A 17,246-nucleotide genomic window follows, 5' to 3' on the forward strand; every position below is an offset into this window, starting at 1 on the left:
GCCATTGCAGTCAGGGAGTGACTCCAGATTGATCCCAGGGGGCTGAGATCAGAACCCGGCCTGGCCCCATTGCAGTCAGGGGGTGACTCCGGATTGACCCCCTGAGATCAGATCTCGGCCCTGCCCCATTGCAGTCAGGGGGTGACTCCGGATTGATCCCAGGGGGCTGAGATCAGAACCCAGCCTGGCCCCATTGCAGTCAGGGGGTGACTCCGGATTGACCCCCTGAGATCAGATCTCGGCCCTGCCCCATTGCAGTCAGGGGGTGACTCCTGATAGACCACAGGGGGCTGAGATCAGAACCCGGCCTGCCCTGTTGCAGTCAGGGGGTGACTCCGAATTGACCCCGTGTGGGGGGACTGAGATCAGAACCCAGCCCGGCGCCATTGCAGTCAGGGAGTGACTCCAGATTGATCCCAGGGGGCTGAGATCAGAACCCGGCCTGGCCCCATTGCAGTCAGGGGGTGACTCCGGATTGACCCCCTGAGATCAGATCTCGGCCCTGCCCCATTGCAGTCAGGGGGTGACTCCGGATTGATCCCAGGGGGCTGAGATCAGAACCCAGCCTGGCCCCATTGCAGTCAGGGGGTGACTCCGGATTGACCCCCTGAGATCAGATCTCGGCCCTGCCCCATTGCAGTCAGGGGGTGACTCCTGATAGACCACAGGGGGCTGAGATCAGAACCCGGCCTGCCCTGTTGCAGTCAGGGGGTGACTCCGAATTGACCCCGTGTGGGGGGACTGAGATCAGAACCCAGCCCAGCGCCATTGCAGTCAGGGAGTGACTCCAGATTGATCCCAGGGGGCTGAGATCAGAACCCGGCCTGGCCCCATTGCAGTCAGGGGGTGACTCCGGATTGACCCCCTGAGATCAGATCTCGGCCCTGCCCCATTGCAGTCAGGGGGTGACTCCGGATTGATCCCAGGGGGCTGAGATCAGAACCCAGCCTGGCCCCATTGCAGTCAGGGGGTGACTCCGGATTGACCCCCTGAGATCAGATCTCGGCCCTGCCCCATTGCAGTCAGGGGGTGACTCCTGATAGACCACAGGGGGCTGAGATCAGAACCCGGCCTGCCCTGTTGCAGTCAGGGGGTGACTCCGAATTGACCCCGTGTGGGGGGACTGAGATCAGAACCCAGCCCGGCGCCATTGCAGTCAGGGAGTGACTCCAGATTGATCCCGGAGGGCTGAGATCAGAACCCGGCCTGGCCCCATTGCAGTCAGGGGGTGACTCTGGATTGACCCCGGAGGGCTGAGATCAGAACCCGGCCTGGCCCCATTGCAGTCAGGGGGTGACTCTGGATTGACCCCGGAGGGCTGAGATCAGAACCCGGCCTGGCCCCGTTGCATTCGGTGGTTTCAGACCCATAGGCTGAGGGGATCAGAGTGGCAGGATCTGCTGGGGCCACTGGGGCTCCATTGTGCCCCTCCCCAGCCCCTCTCTGCCCCCTCCCTGCCCCACATCCTCAAGGTCCATCTCTGCCCAGCCTCACTCTTTCTTCTTCTCTCTCCAGATCCCCGTGGTCACAGGAAGCAGTGGGGCCCCCCTCCCTGCCCCCTCGGGGTTCCCATTTCACGCCCCCCACCCAGCAGCCCGGACCATATGGGACCCTGGGAGCCGGACTGTGCCCCTTCCTCCCCCCCCACGGAGCGGGGCCTGTGAGGGGGTGTGCCCAGACAGGCGGTGAGTGTGGGCCCTGATCGGGGTGGGAGGGAGGCATCTCTAGCGAATCAGTTCCCCTCCCTGTGGACCCTCGCTTTGACTCCGACTCCAGGGCCACAGCCCACAGGGATGGGGAGGAGATGGGGGGTGCCTGTTCCCCTGCAGAGCCTGACTGCCTCTCTGCCCCCCCTCAGCACTCAGCCCCCAGGCACTGACCCCATCTCTCTCTCTCTCTGTTTCAGGGCTTTTCAAGGACCCCGTTTCTCCAGGGGATGGCGCCGCCCACCCTTGCCCTAGCTCAGGGTTTGTCCTGGGCCACGTGGCTGGCCCCATGCTGGGGGAGGGGGGCTCCCACTACACCCCCCCCCCGAACCCCTGCTCTTGCCTGCAGCCTTGGCAGCTGTTTTTCTATGACACCCCCCCACACGCGTTTTCGAACGGTGTCTATAATTTTCTAATAAACTCGCCTGCTCCGAGTGGGCCCTGGCTGGGAGCTGTCACTGGACTGGGGGGGGATCACTAGCGGGGCTGGGGGGTCGCTGCATGGGGGGGTCAGGGCAGGGTCATGGTCTGGGGGTTATTATAGCAGGGGTGGGGATGGACCGCTGTACGGGGGGCACTGCGGGAGGGTCAGTGTCAGGGGGGCACCACAGTGAGGAGCTGGGGGTGGTCGTTGCATGGGGGGGATTGAACTGGGGGAGGGGGTGTCACTGCCCTGGAGAATCATTGCAGCAAAGGAGAGGAACGTGTCACCTCTGGGAAGGTGGCCCTAGTGATGAAAGCGGGGGTGGGGGCTGGGAGCCAGGACTCCTGGGTTCCCCTCCCCTTCCCCCCCCTCCCATATGGGATCGTGGGGCCTTCCTGCAACCTGCTTTTCCGACCAGCGGTAGTCTCCTTCCAGCCCGGCCGTCTATCTCCAACCGAGCCCAGGGAGCGTCTTACTCCCCTCGCACAGCGATGGGTTCAGGCTCTCGGTAAACTCAGGCAGCGTCGGTCACACCCAGGGCAGCTCGCCCTGTTTCTCAGCAATAGGCTCAGGCTCTCCCCGAGACAGGCAGGCGGGAGAGGCACCAGCTGGCCTGGGAGGAGGCCCTGGGCAGCACTTCCTCACCCGCCTTCATTAGGAGCGAAACAAAATGATTCTAAACCCAGCCAGGCCTGATGGATTTGCTGCCACGGCCCCACCGGGGAGGAGACATGTCGATCTCATCTGACGCTGCGGCTGAGGGGAGCCCGAGTGGTGCCAGCTCAGGGCTGGGGTGGCAGGGCTTTGGGGGTTGGGATTGAGGGGCACTGGCAGAGCTGGGGGGGAGCCATGGGCTGGAGTTACAGGGGGCTGCAGATCGGGAGTGAGGGGCACCAGCAGAGCTGGGTATGCGGGGCCCAGGGCTGGGCTAGCCGGGGGCTGTGGGTCAGGAGTGAGAGGCACCGGCAGAGCTGGGGGAGGGGAGTCCTGCCTGCCCATCCCCCACCTCTAGGCATCCGATCATGTCCCCAGACCCGTCTGGTTTGAATTTGGGTAAGTGGAGCAGTGCGGGGCCAGCCAGGCGGGTGCCCAGATGGGAGCCCTGGGCTCTGACGGCCAGAGGTCCCCTCACTCGGGGGACGGGGGTACCTGGGATGCTTGTCTGTACACTGGGCTGAACTCCCTTCTCCGGAGGCAGGACTCCTGGGTTCTTTCCCCAGCTCTGGGAGGGGAGTGGGGGCTAGTGGTTAGAGTGGGGTGGAGCTGGCAGTCAAGACTCCTGGGTTTGGCCCTGGAGGGGAGTGGGGGCTAGTAGTTAGAGCCAGTCTCACTTCAAACGGGGGGGCGGTGAATTCAGAGGGATGAGGGGGGGCTAACACACGCAAAGGGGCAAGAAGCTGACAAAACTGCAGTGGCAGGGCTGGGCAATTAGCAGTTCCCCGGGGGGGGGGGACTGCTCCCCGCACAGCCCCTCACCGCGCTGTGGCTTCCAGCTACTCCCCTGGCCCGGAAAGCTTTCAAATCTGCGGGCTGGTTGCGCTTGGCCCAGGAGGCCCTGAATAATTGAGGCCGCCGCCTTGTTAAGTGGCTTTTGCTTTGAAAAATGCATGTGGGATTGTGTGTTTGTCTGAGCAGGGGGGGATGCGGGGAGCAGAAAGGCACCGGGGGGATGTCTACACGGCCAGCGAAACTGTAAGCGTGGCATGGGATTTCGCGCCGAGCCAGCGCCGATTCCTCCCGGTAAACCAAACAACCGGCGTCGTTTCGGAACAAGGGTGAAGCTGAACCGGACTCAGCCGCTCTTAGCCCAAAAGCGGCACGTTCACACTGGTGTCTGCATCGCTTCGGCTAGGTTGGTTTAAAAGCCCATTTGGCTCTGCTGCAGAAAAAGGGGGTGTTTGTGCCTTGGGACGGGTCCTCGCTGTATAGTCCCCAGGAGATGGGGGCTCGGTCAGCAAGAGTGGCGGGGCGAGGTGGATGGACTGATAAAGGGACAGATAGATGGAGGGGTGGATGGATGGACAGATCAGTGGATGGATGGGTAGCCGGATGGCTGGATCAGCGAATAGATGAGTGAGTGGATGGATGGATGGATACATGGGTGGATGGTTGGATGGGTAGACGGATGGATGGTAGACAGACAGACGGATGAGTGGATGGATGGATGGTAGACGGATGAGTGGATAGATGGATGGATGGTAGACAGACAGATGGATGAGTGGATAGACGGCTGGATGAGTGGATAGATGGATGGATGGTAGACAGGCAGACAGATGGATGGTGGACAGATGGATGAGTGGAAAGACAAATGGATGGATGAGTGGATGGATGGATGGTGGACAGAGACGGATGGATGAGTGGATAGATGGATGGATTGTAGACAGGTGGATGAGTGGACAGATGGATGAGTGGATGAATGGATGGTGGACAGAGACGGATGGATGAGTGAATAGATGGATGGATTGTAGACGGATGGGTGAGTGGATGGCTGGATGGTAGACGGAAGGATGAGTGGATAGACGGCTGGATGAGTGGATAGATGGATGGATGGTAGACAGGCAGACAGATGGATGGTGGACAGATGGATGAGTGGAAAGACAAATGGATGGATGAGTGGATGGATGGATGGTGGACAGAGACGGATGGATGAGTGGATAGATGGATGGATTGTAGACAGATGGATGAGTGGACAGATGGATGAGTGGATGAATGGATGGTGGACAGAGACGGATGGATGAGTGAATAGATGGATGGATTGTAGACGGATGGGTGAGTGGATGGCTGGATGGTAGACGGAAGGATGAGTGGATAGATGGATGGATGAGTGGATAGATGGATGTTGGACAGACGGATTGATGAGTGGATAGATGTATGGATGGTAGACAGACGGATGGATGAGTGGATGGATGGATGGATGGTGGACAGAGATGGATGGATGGTGGACAGATGGATGAGTGGAAAGACAAATGGATGGATGGATGGATGGATGGATGGATGGATGGATGGTGGACAGAGATGGATGGATGAGTGGATAGATGGATGGATTGTAGACCGATGGATGGATGAGTGGATAGATGGATGTTGGACAGACGGATTGAAGAGTGGATAGATGGATGGATGGTGGACAGAGACGGATGGATGAGTGGATAGATGGATGGATGGTGGACAGAGACGGATGGATGAGTGGATAGATGGATGCATTGTAGACAGACAGATGGATGAGTGGATAAATGGATGGATGGAAGACGGATGGATGAGTGGATAGATGGATGCATTGTAGACAGACAGATGAATGAGTGGATAAATGGATGGATGGAAGATGGATGGATGGTGGACAGAGATGGATGGATGAGTGGATAGATGGATGAGTGGAAAGACAAATGGATGGATGAGTGGATGGATGGATGGTGGACAGAGACGGATGGATGAGTGGATAGATGGATGGATGGTGGACAGAGATGGATGGATGAGTGGATAGATGGATGCATTGTAGACAGACAGATGGATGAGTGGATAAATGGATGGATGGAAGACGGATGGATGAGTGGATAGATGGATGCATTGTAGACAGACAGATGGATGAGTGGATAAATGGATGGATGGAAGACGGATGGATGGATGGATGGTGGACAGAGATGGATGGATGAGTGGATAGATGGATGAGTGGAAAGACAAATGGATGGATGAGTGGATGGATGGATGGTGGACAGAGACGGATGGATGAGTGGATAGATGGATGGATGGTGGACAGAGATGGATGGATGAGTGGATAGATGGATGCATTGTAGACAGACAGATGGATGAGTGGATAGATGGATGGATGGAAGACGGATGGATGAGTGGATAGATGGATGCATTGTAGACAGACAGATGGATGAGTGGATAAATGGATGGATGGAAGACGGATGAGTGGATAGATGGATGCATTGTAGACAGACAGATGGATGAGTGGATAAATGGATGGATGGAAGACGGATGGATGAGTGGACAGATGGATGGATGGAAGACGGATGGATGAGTGGATAGATGGATGCATTGTAGACAGCTGGATGGATGAGTGGATAAATGGATGGATGAGTGGATAGATGGATGCATTGTAGACAGACAGATGGATGAGTGGATAAATGGAGGGATGGAAGACGGATGGATGAGTGGATAGATGGATGCTTGATGGACAGAAGGATCTGGTTCCAGTGTCATTCTCCCTGTGGCTGTTGCTCCATCTGGTCCCCATGTGATGACAGCCAGACACAACATCGGTGCCCAAAATGGACCTGGCAGGGAGCCGTGCCCCCTCAGCTACCCACCCAGCCAAGCCATGGCCTGAGACATACCCCCCATGCCCCTCTCCCGAGGGGTCAAAGGTACCTCTGGCACTAACCGGCGCCGGCAGCCTCAGCTGTGAATGGGAAACCATTGGGTGATGGGGGATGAGGGCCCCTCTGCCCACAGGCAGTAGTCTGGGGCTCATGGGGGTGAGGGTGGGGCGGCACCTCCATGCCCTGCCCCGGGTACTCCAGGGGGCAGCACTGTTATCCCTCCGAGGGATTGTACCCCGAGTGCAGCATCCGCTCGGGATGGCTCTGCCCATGGATGGGGATGGGGGGAGACAAAGCCTCCAGCAGCATCTGCTCATCTCGCCGCGGAGCGCGTTGGCCTCGTTAATAGCCGGTATTTAGGACGAGATCTCCATGGCAACCGTGCCTTAAATTTTCCCCGCTGCCTTTATGTTTTTTTTTTTTTTTTTTTTAAAGCCCATTTGCCGCTGTGACAACAGCCTGGGGGGTTGGGGACCTTGGCGGGCGGAGGCGGGAAAAGGGGAGTCATGTCTCACCCCAAAGCCTGGGGCAGAGAAGCCAAAATCACCCCAGGAGCCCCAACGGTGTTAATGCCAGGGGTGAGTTGAGATCAAGGAGTCGAAAGGGGGGGGGGGAGTCAGGACTCCTGGGTTCTATCCCTGGCTCTGGGAAGGGAGTGGGGGGTAGTAGTTCAGAGCAGGGGTTGGTGAGGCTGGGAATCAGGACTCCTGGGACCCCAGCTCTGCTATGGTAGGGTGACCTTGGCTGAATCACCGCTCAAGAATTCTGCCTCAGTTTCCCCCCCCTTTTGTGCAATTAAACTGGAAGCCCTTTGGGGCAGGGACTGTCTCTCACTGTGGGGGAGCAGCGCCTGGCACGACGGGGGGCCCTGATCTCAGTCAGGGTGTGAGCAGCGCCTGGCATGATGGGGGGCCCTGATCTCAGTCAGGGTGTGAGCAGCGCCTGGCACGACGGGGCCCCGATCTCAGTTGGGGTCTGGGCAGTACCTGGCATGACAGCCTTGGTGCTGAGGCCTTCATGAGCTGCTTCTGCCCCTTCCCCAGAGAGGGGAACTTTTTTTTTTTGCATTTACAGCTTGGGAAATAGCTCCGGGGGAAGTGGGGTGTAGTGGTTAAAGTGTGTATGTGTGTTGGGGGGGGAGGGGCAGGTGTCAGGACTCCTGGGTTCTATTGCCAGTTCTGCCACTGACACCCCATATGACCCTGAGGCAGGCCGTGCCCCCACCCCATGCCTCAGTTTCCCCACGCTGCAGAAAAGGGGGAATCATGCTGCCGGCTCCCTGTAATGCTGGCAACTGTGTCAGGGCACATCGGTTGATTGCAACCAATGGGCGGTGTGTGCCTGGCCAGGGGCTGAAGCATTTGGGCCATGTGGCTAGTCCTGCATGTCCCTTGTTCAACCTCCCCCGCCCCACCGCGCCACAAGACCCTGAGCCACCGCTGCCCCTCGTCTGACCTAGCCCCCTGCAGAGTGGCTGCCGAATGCTACCGGATCAGCCCCCGCCCCTGCCCAGGACTGGGGATGGCCCCAGTGAGAAGGTCAGACGCTGGCAAATTTCATCAGCTGGGCACCTCAGGTAACAAGCTGCCGTGTTCCTCCCCAGAGGCAGCTGCATCTCAGTGCTGGGTGAGGGATCCCTGTGTAAACAGCCGCTGCAACTGGCCCCAGAAGCAACCGCATGATCTCAGTGCTGGGCGTATAAACAGCTGCCATACACCCGCCCCTTCCGCCCCCTCCCCCGGTTTATACCGGGATCCCATGCGCAGCACTGCGATGCAGCCACCTCTGGGGTGGGTCACAGGGGCTGTTTATACTGGGACCTCTCGCTCAGCACTGAGATGCAGCCATTTCTCAGGGGGAACAGGGGCTGTTTATAGAGAGACCCCCCCCTCACCCAGCACTGAGGTGCAGCTGGCTCTGGGGTGAGTCACAGAGACCCCCCTCGTTGCCCCTCACATGCACACACTCATGAAAACTCTTCCCCCGCACACAGACGCCCACGCGCTCCCCCTCTGCTGTGGCTGATTCATCCCCGCACATGTGGGGGAGTGCCCCCCACTTTCATGGTCTGCTGTTGCCATGGAGATGGAGTGGGGGAGGGGCCTTCAGCTGGTGTTAGCCTGGCAAAGGCCTATCTCAGCGGACTGAGATAGATGCGGGGGGGGGGGGAGGGAGGGAGCGGAGCAGGAAGGTGGGCAGAGGGGGCATAGAGGTGGGGTAGGGCAGGGAATGGAGGAGTGAGGGGAGGCCCAGCCAGGTTGTGGGGGGGCTGCCCTCCAAAGAGACCCGTAAGTGGCCGCAGGAGGCCTTGCTGTTTTCCCCTCCCCCAACTGCAGCTAGGACAGAGGGCTACTGGCGCACTTGGAGGGGCCTCGTGGTTAGAGCAGGGGGGCTGGGAGTCAGGACTCCTGGGTTCTATCCCTGGCTCTGGGAGGAGACTTGGTGACAGATCAGAATCTGCCCCCCTGCCCCATTGCACTCAGGGGGGTGACTCCGGATTCCACCCAGAGCAGCTGAACTCAGTCTCAGCCCCCTGGTGTCTGATCCTCCCCCAGTTCCCCGGCCCGGGGTGCGGGCGGCCAGATATCGCTGGCCCAGGCACTGCTCACTCGCTATCTCCTGCATTCTGAGATCAGAACCCGGCCTGGCCCCGTTGCAGTCAGGGGGTGACTCCGGATTGACCCCGAGGGGCTGAGATCAGAACCCGGCTTGGCCCCGTTGCAGTCAGGGGGTGACTCCGGATTGACCCCGGAGGGCTGAGATCAGAACCCGGCTTGGCCCCTTTGCAGTCAGGGGGTGACTCCGGATTGACAGCGGGACGCCCTGTGTCTGTGGCCCGTCTCGCTAGTGCCGCCCACCCCCCGGTGTGGATCCGAGGCTCCAGCCACCAGCCCAGCCAGACGGACGGATCCCCCGCCACTCACCCCCACGGCCCCTCTGGCCCCTGGTGCTGACGGGCTGCGAAGTCCGTCCGACTGGGGGGACCCCAAAGGCCCTGGCTCGGGGGCTGGTGGGGATCGAATGCCAGAACCTGGGGAAGGGACTCGGGGGAGGGGGTGGGGGTCAGTTTTCTACTCTGAAGTGAGTGCCCCCCCCATCCCTTTACCCCCCCCAGCCAGCCCTGGTATCGGAGCAGGCCCTGGGGAGCATTTGGCTGGTGCATGGCGCCACCTGCTGGGGAGTTGGTGGAGCTACATAGGGGTACCCCCCAAGTGAGCTCTCAGCCCCACTCGCCCCTCCCCCGAGGGCTCCCGGGTGTCATGGACCCATGGGTCAGCATGTGACCAGGCTTCAGGAGGGGTCAGAGCCCAGATGTGGCGCTGCTGGGGGTCACTGGGCCGAGACACCCCCCCCGGCTGCTGTGGGGTTGTCAGACAGGGCCTCCCGGCTAACCGCTGCTCTGGGGTGGGGTTGGGGGGTCCCTTTGTGGGGCTGGGGGGAGTGTCAGGGCTGGAGTGACCCCCAATATCGCCAGAGCCCTGGGGGGCAGGGTATCCATGGTAACCAACCTCCCCCCCAAAGTGTGTGGGGCTACACCCCCACCTCCCTGCCCCACCCCCACCATCAGCCCCACTGCCCTCTGGCCCCCACCTACCCTACTGCACAGCCAGCCCCACTGTGTCCCTAACCCGTCCCTCACCCACAGGCAACCCCATTGTCCCCATCTAACCCACCCCCACAACCAGCCCCACTGTGTCCTTACCCCACTCCCTCACCCCTTCGGCAGCCCCATTGCCCCCACCTACCCCCCAGAGCCAGCTTACTCTGCCCCACACAGCCCTCCTACCCTCCATCTCCCCACCCTCACAGCCAGCCCCACAGTGGGGGTTTGATGGGAGGGAGGGGTGAGCAGCACCAGGGATGTGGGGGGGGGGAACGGGAACCCTCTCGGGATTTGGCTCTGTAGCCTAGGGAGCAAGGGGCTGCTGGTGGTGGGTGGCACAGTGGGGCTGGCTGTGGGGCTGTGGGGGATCAGACCCAGCCAGAGGGTTAACAACGGGGCCAGCAGGGGAACTGGGATTCCAGCAGCAGGCAGCAGAGGGCATGGCCAGTTCCTTTCCTCTGGCCAGCCCCCTGGGCTGGGACTGTGATGAGCTCCAGCGTTGGGCTGGTCAGTGCCGGGAGGGGAGACCCAGAGGGAAAACCAACCTGCAGCAGGGGTGGGTGGGCGCTTGCCCCTGGCAGCCAATGCTGACCTCAGCACTGGGGTCGGCATGGGCAGCAGCACTGCGCCAGATACACCCGGGGGAAACTCAGAGCAATGGGCTCAGGCTCTCTGCAGACTCAGGCAGGGTCGTTGCGTCATTACACTCAGCCCTGCACAGCCTCAGTGGGATGTTGCTGCTTCAATGACAGTCGGAGCCCTGCACAACCTCAGTGGGGGTGTTGCCGCTTTGGTTACAGTCGGAGCCCTGCACAGCCTCAGTGGGGATGTTGCCGCTTTGGTTACAGTCAGAGCCCTGCACAACCTCAGTGGGGGTGTTGCCGCTTTGGTTACAGTCAGAGCCCTGCACAGCCTCAGTGGGGGTGTTGCCACTTCGGTTACAGTCGGAGCCCTGTCTCAGGCTCTCTGCAGACTCAGGCTGCACTGATTACACTGGCATCACATTTTCAAGCTTTTTTTTGCCAACCACAAAGGTTGACAATGCCCCGTGGACAATATTCTGGTGCCGTCACATGGTTCCAGGTGCCAGGGCCCCAGGTATAGGCCTGTAGCGCCTGTCTGGGTCCTGAGTCCTACAATAACAAAAAAGTGTGCATAGCAGAGCACTCAGGAGAGACCCTACAATAACAAATGAGTGTGAGCAGTTCTGGTGGCCCTAGTTAATGTGGTCTCCAGGGGAGAGAGGACTCCTGAGTTCTGTCCCCAGTTCTGGGAGGGGAGTGGGGTCTAGTGGTTAAAGCAGGGGGGGAGCTGGGAGCCAGGACTCCTGGGTTCTGTCCCCAGCTCTGGGAGGGGAGTGGGTCTAGTGGTCCCACAGCCATTGCCCTGATTCTCTCCCCCCTTCCCCCTGGTTCTGTCAGTCAGATCGGGAGCTAGTATGGTTGTAATTGGAAAAAGAGTTAATGGAGCTGAAGAAACGGATGGTTCCCTCTTGCGCCTCCCCAGCCCCGAGCCTGGGTTATTGATGTTGTTTTAACGGCTCATTTCACCTCCAGTCCCAGAAGGTTAAGGCCCCACGGAGGGGAGAGGCGATGGCTAACCCAGCCGGGAGAGGACGGGGAAAAACTCGGGCTGCCATCCCTGATTATTGGTGAGCTGTACTGCGGTAGTCCTGGGCCAAGCCCCCAGTGCGCCAGGCGCTGTACAGACATGGAACAGACTGATGGTCCCTGCGTCCCAGCTTGACTCAGGCTCAGACCCGTCACCCCCGTGGAGTCCTGGGCCCCTGGGTCTGGGCCTCAGGTAAGCACGATTTGGGTGTAGACAGAAGGGGGCGGAGTTAAGCTGGAGCCTGAGTGCGAATCCTGGGCTTACATTGCAGTGCTGATGTAGCCTCAGTTTGCCCAGCTGTAGAACGGGCCCGGCGGGGTCGCTCTCTGACGAGTGAACAGAACGAGGGGAGCGCAGGTTTTAAAGGTTTGTTTCCAGATGCAGCCGAACCTCAGCCAATCAGCGTCAACTATTCTGTGCGAGCGAATGGGGTGTGTGTGTATGTGTGTGTGTGTGTGGAATAACCCCTAGCTCTTCACAGCCGGTGAGCTCAAAGCCCTTTACAAAGGAGGGCGGTGTCATGACCCCCATTGTACAGATGGGGAAACTGAGGCACGGAGCAGGGAAGTGACTTGCCCAAAGTCACCCAGCAGGCAGAGCTGGGCATAGAACCCAGGTGTCCGGTACCCTGTCTGCCCACAGCTCATTTTTAGTACCTCTTAGGCCAGGCCCACACTCCCCAATCAAGGCGATGCGCCCCCCACAGGTATATTCACACTCTGTAGAGGGGTAGCCCAGGTGGTACAATAGCAAGTGGGCGGTGTCATATTTTGGCCCCGCCCCTGGGTGGAGCTTATTTGGTGGGTGGAGCTGGGAGGACTCATCCCAGTACTTATTAGTGAGCACCTAATAGAGCCAGCCACAGACCAGCTACTCCAGCCCCAGCCTATGCCAGCAGGGGGCGCTGTGGGGCATGAGCAGGCCCGCTGGCTGTGGGGGAACTCCTGTCTACCCCAGCCCCAGCCTCTCCCAGCAGGGGGCGCTGTGGGGAACAGGGCAGAACCACCAGCTCTGTCAGATTTCCCCACTGTGCTAGGTGCTGTACAAACACAGAGCACACAAATGCCTCCATTCGAGCCCTGGGTCCTTTGCAGATGGGACGGGACCCCCGGGGGCAGGTTGGCAAAATACAGCTTACAAATCGCCCCTGTGGGTTTTTAATCCCGGGGGGGCAGAAAAAGAGAGAGAAAATTCACAGCAAAAGGGCCCTTAATTTTCCTGCCCATTACTTCATCGATTGTCGGTTAGTTTAGCCGGGACAGATCAATAATTAATTAGTGCTGCTGGGCTGGCGAGCCGGCTGTTTTAAAAGCGACTGGGATGGCAGGGTGAAGCCTGGACTGCTTAATTACCATAGGAACTTCAGCCACAATTAAACTCCAGCTGATCAACCCCTGAGCTTAACTGCATCCCGGGCTAGAGGGCCTAGCATGGTCCCAGCATGCACCGATGTACCAGAGCCCGTCAGTTCCTTGGAAAGGGCTGTAGGGTGAATGGACCTCTTAGGTCCTCCAGTCCTGGCCTCTCCCAGCAGGGGGCGCTGTGGGGAGCAGGGCAGGAGCTGGGTGTGGGCGGAGCTCCTGGCTACTCCAGTCCTAGCCTCTCCCTGCAGGGGGCGCTGTGGGGAGCAGGGCAGGAGCTGGGTGTGGGCGGAGCTCCCGGCTACTCCAGTTTCAGCCTCTCCCTGCAGGGGGCGCTGTGGGGAGCAGGGCAGGAGCTGGGTGTGGGCGGAGCTCCCGGCTACTCCAGTCCCAGCCTCTCCCTGCAGGGGGCGCTGTGGGGAGCAGGGCAGGAGCTGGGTGTGGGCGGAGCTCCCGGCTACTCCAGTCCCGGCCTCGCCCAGCAGGGGGCGCTGTGCTGTGGGAAGTGGGGTAGGTGACTCAGCAGAGGGCCCTCCCCTCTCTGTCCGTGCGGACCCCAATGCCCCAGCATGGCACTAGGGGGCGCTGTGCTGCAGGGAGCAGGGTGAGAGGCGCAGCAGGGGGCGCTCTGCTCTCTCGGGCAGTGCTGAGCCAGCCCTAGGGGGCGCTGTGCTGCCCCCGGATCAGCTGGTCTAGCCAAGATACCGAGCAAAGGCAGGCCAGCTAGTTTTGCAAGCAGACGGGAATTATACCTGGCTTCTCTGAGTCTTCGCTGCATGTAGCGGGCCGGGCCCTGGGCTGAGGCCATTCCGCATGGAAACAAACCCGGCCACTGCCAGGAACACCAGCTGGGGATCGGCCCCGGAGCCCGCGCTCCTGGCGCATCTGCTGGCTCTGCCAACTGCCTCTCGCTGGAGAGGCGAAAGCTTGGGCAGTTGGTCTGGCTTGGGAGAGGAAGGCGCTAAGGTCCAGCTCCTCCAATGTATTTAGGCACCTAACTCCTATGGGAGTTGCACGCCAAGCTACCACAGCGGCTCAGGACCTAAGGGGCCGCCCGGAGTCGTGTCCTGGAGCAACGTGGCTCAGTTTCCCCGCCCTGCCGCGCCGTTCGCCACCTCCTCCCGTCTCCGAGCCCTTCCCCCCACCGAGCGACTTGCTAATTTCCTGCACCCTGGGAATAGCCGCGGGTTTGGATTGTGTTGACAGTGGAGTAATTTTTAAATAGGATGTTAAGAGCCCCGGAATGAATCACCGGTCCCCGGAGCGCCGCGCCGGAGAGGCTGTTCAGATTAACGAGAGGGAGAGAGCGAGAGGATTGCCACTAAATCAACCCCCTGACAAGGGCTCTCAACTGTTGTTGGCTGAGTGTGTGTGTGTGTGTGTGTGAGTGTGGTGTGTGCCGGCGTGGGGGGTGCGGACTGCACAGAAGTTTGGGGGTGTATGTGTCTGAATGAACGGGTACGCACCCTGGGGGGCAGGGAATAGCCACAGCGCAGGGTGCTCTGGCCACGCCCACGATCCGCCCCCTATGGGCCCTGCGGGGCAGAGAACAGCCACAGAACAGTGGGCTCCGGCCACGCCCGTGATCCGCCCCCTATGGGCCCTGGGGGGCAGAGAACAGCCACAGAACAGGGCACTCCAGTCACCCCCGCAATCCACAGGGAACACACCAGAGCGAGTGTGGAATCAGTCCCCCCTGACTCGAGTGGAGTTACTCCTGATTCACGCTGCGGCGAGAGGTGAATCTAAACTCGCTCACCTTTGTGGAGCGTTTGCTCAGGCGAGTTCTGAACACGGCGCACGGGACCGCAGCTCAGAGCTGGCCCGTTCCTTCCCTCTCGGCCCCCTTCGTTGCCTTTGAACCCGCCACCTGCGTTTTGGGTGTTTGCCCCAGCGGAGAACGCACCCCCCTCCCTCCCTAACTAGGCGGCGGAGTTTGCTTTTGAGAGCGTGTTAGTCTGGGCTCCTGGCGCCTGGCTGCAGTTCACTTTTGCTTTATTTACCAAGCCAGGGAAAAGCCAGAGGGGGAGAAATATAGTTTAACAAGCTCTGTTATTTCACTGCAGCAGCCTCGTTAAATAACCCAGGCAGCTGGAGCGGGGCTGCGCAGAGACAAACCAGCAGGAACGGGACGCAAAGGAAGAAGTGTCAGGGCCCAGAGCCCCAGCCACTGGAAACTGGCCTTACTCTGTTCAAGTCACTGGGGCCAAATCCCTGGCTGGTGTCAATCAGCCAGAGCTCCCGTGGGAGTTAACAGCGCCAGCTCCCCCACGGGGGCAAATTGGCTTTGTTCCATTGGAGTCAATAGGGCCAGATCCCCAGCTGATTGGAATCATATAATCAGAGAACTCTCAGGCTGGAAGTCAGAGGTCGTCAAGTCCAGCCCCCTGCACTGAGGCAAGGCCATATAAACCCAGACCAGCCCCGATAGGGGTTTGTCCAGCCTCTTCCTAAAAACCTCCAGGGACGGGGATCCCACAACCTCCCTTGGGAGCCTGTTCCGGAGCTTCACTCCCCGGAGAGTTAGAAAGTTTGTCCCAATATCTCCCCTAAATCTCCCTTGCTGCAGATTACACCCGTTACCTCCTTCCTGCCGTCAGCGGACATGGAGAACAACCGATCCCTGTCCGATTGATAACAGCCCTTAGCGTAGTTGAAAACTGTTCTCCGATCCCCGCTCAGACTTCTTTCCTCCAGACTAAACAGGCCCAGGGGTTTTTTTTTAGCTTTTCCTCCTAGGGCAGGTTTGCTAAACCTTTGATCCTTTTTATTGCTCTGCAAAAGTGTGGTGTCCGGAATTGGCCACCGTCCTCCGGCTGAGGCCTCACCAGTGCCGAGTAGCGTGGGATCATTACCTCCTGTGTCTTACGTACGACGTGCCTGTTAATACATCCCAGAACGATACTAGCCTTTTTTGCAGCTGCATCACATTGTTGACTCACAGTTAGTTTGTGATCCACTCGAACCCCCAGATCCTGCCGCCCGTGGCCGGTTGTTCCCCAGTTTGTAGTGCTGCGTCTGATTTTTCCTTCCCAAGTGACATACTTTGCACTTGTCTTTATTGAATTTCATCCTGTTGATTTCAGACCCATTCTCCAATTTGTCAAGGGCCTTTTGAATTCCACTCCTGTCCACCACAATGCTTGTCATCCCGCCCAGCTCAGCGTCAGCCGCAAATTTGAAAAGCAGACGCTCCACTCCATTATCCAAGTCATTAAGGCAAATATTGAACAGTGCCGGACCCAGGACTGCCCCTGCGGGACCCCACCAGCTACGCCCTCCCAACTGACAGCAAACCATTGATAACTACGCTCTGAGTAGGGTCTGTCAGTCAGTTGGGCACCCACCTTACAGTCATTTCATCTAGACCGCATTCCCCTCGTTTGCTTAGAATGTCAAACGCCTTGCTAAAATTAAACTACATCCCATCTACTGCTTCTCCCCCATCCACTAGGCCAGGAACCCTGTTAAAGAAGGAAATTAGGTTGGTTTGGGACGATTTGTTCTTGACAAAGCCATGCTGGCTATTCCTCATCACCCCATTATCCTCTAGGTGCTTGCAAATTGATTGTTTAATAATTGGTTCCAGTATCTTCCCAGGTATCAGAGTTAGGCTGGCTGGTCTGTAATTCCCTGGTTCCTCTTTGTTCCCCTTTTTAAAGATAGGTGCTATGTTTGCCCTTCTCGGGTTCTCTGGGACCTCTCGTCTCCTCCAGCAGCTCTCAAAGATCGGTCCGAGATTGCCTCAGCTGAATCAGCGTCACTCTACTGAATGCCATGGGGCCAGATCCCCATCTGGTGTAAACTGGTGTCACTCCACTGGATGAAATGGAGCCGAATCCCCATCTGGTGTCAACTGGTGTCACTCCACTGGCTGCAATGGGGCCGGATCCCCATCTGGTGTAAACTGGTGTCACTCCACTGGCTGCAATGGGGCCGGATTCCCATCTGGCATAAGACAACTCCACTCCATCTAGGTTAACAGAGCAAGGCCTGTTTATGCCGCTGGCAGTGTAGTCCAGTGGGTAGCGCACCGCTCTGCAAGTCAGCAGACCCTGAGTCCGAGCCAGAAAACAGAGACAGGGACGACAGGAACAGGGCTGGGTCCAAGGCAGGAGAGGGTTGAGACCGGGCCAGAGCATGGCAGGGCCTGTCTCAGCCGCAGGGCAGGGACCTCCTCGCTCAGACAGCTTCCATCCTACCCGCCCCTCCGAGCTTAAA

The sequence above is a fragment of the Emys orbicularis genome, chromosome 21 (assembly GCF_028017835.1).
Source record: "Emys orbicularis isolate rEmyOrb1 chromosome 21, rEmyOrb1.hap1, whole genome shotgun sequence".
In the NCBI taxonomy this organism is placed as follows: domain Eukaryota; kingdom Metazoa; phylum Chordata; order Testudines; family Emydidae; genus Emys; species Emys orbicularis.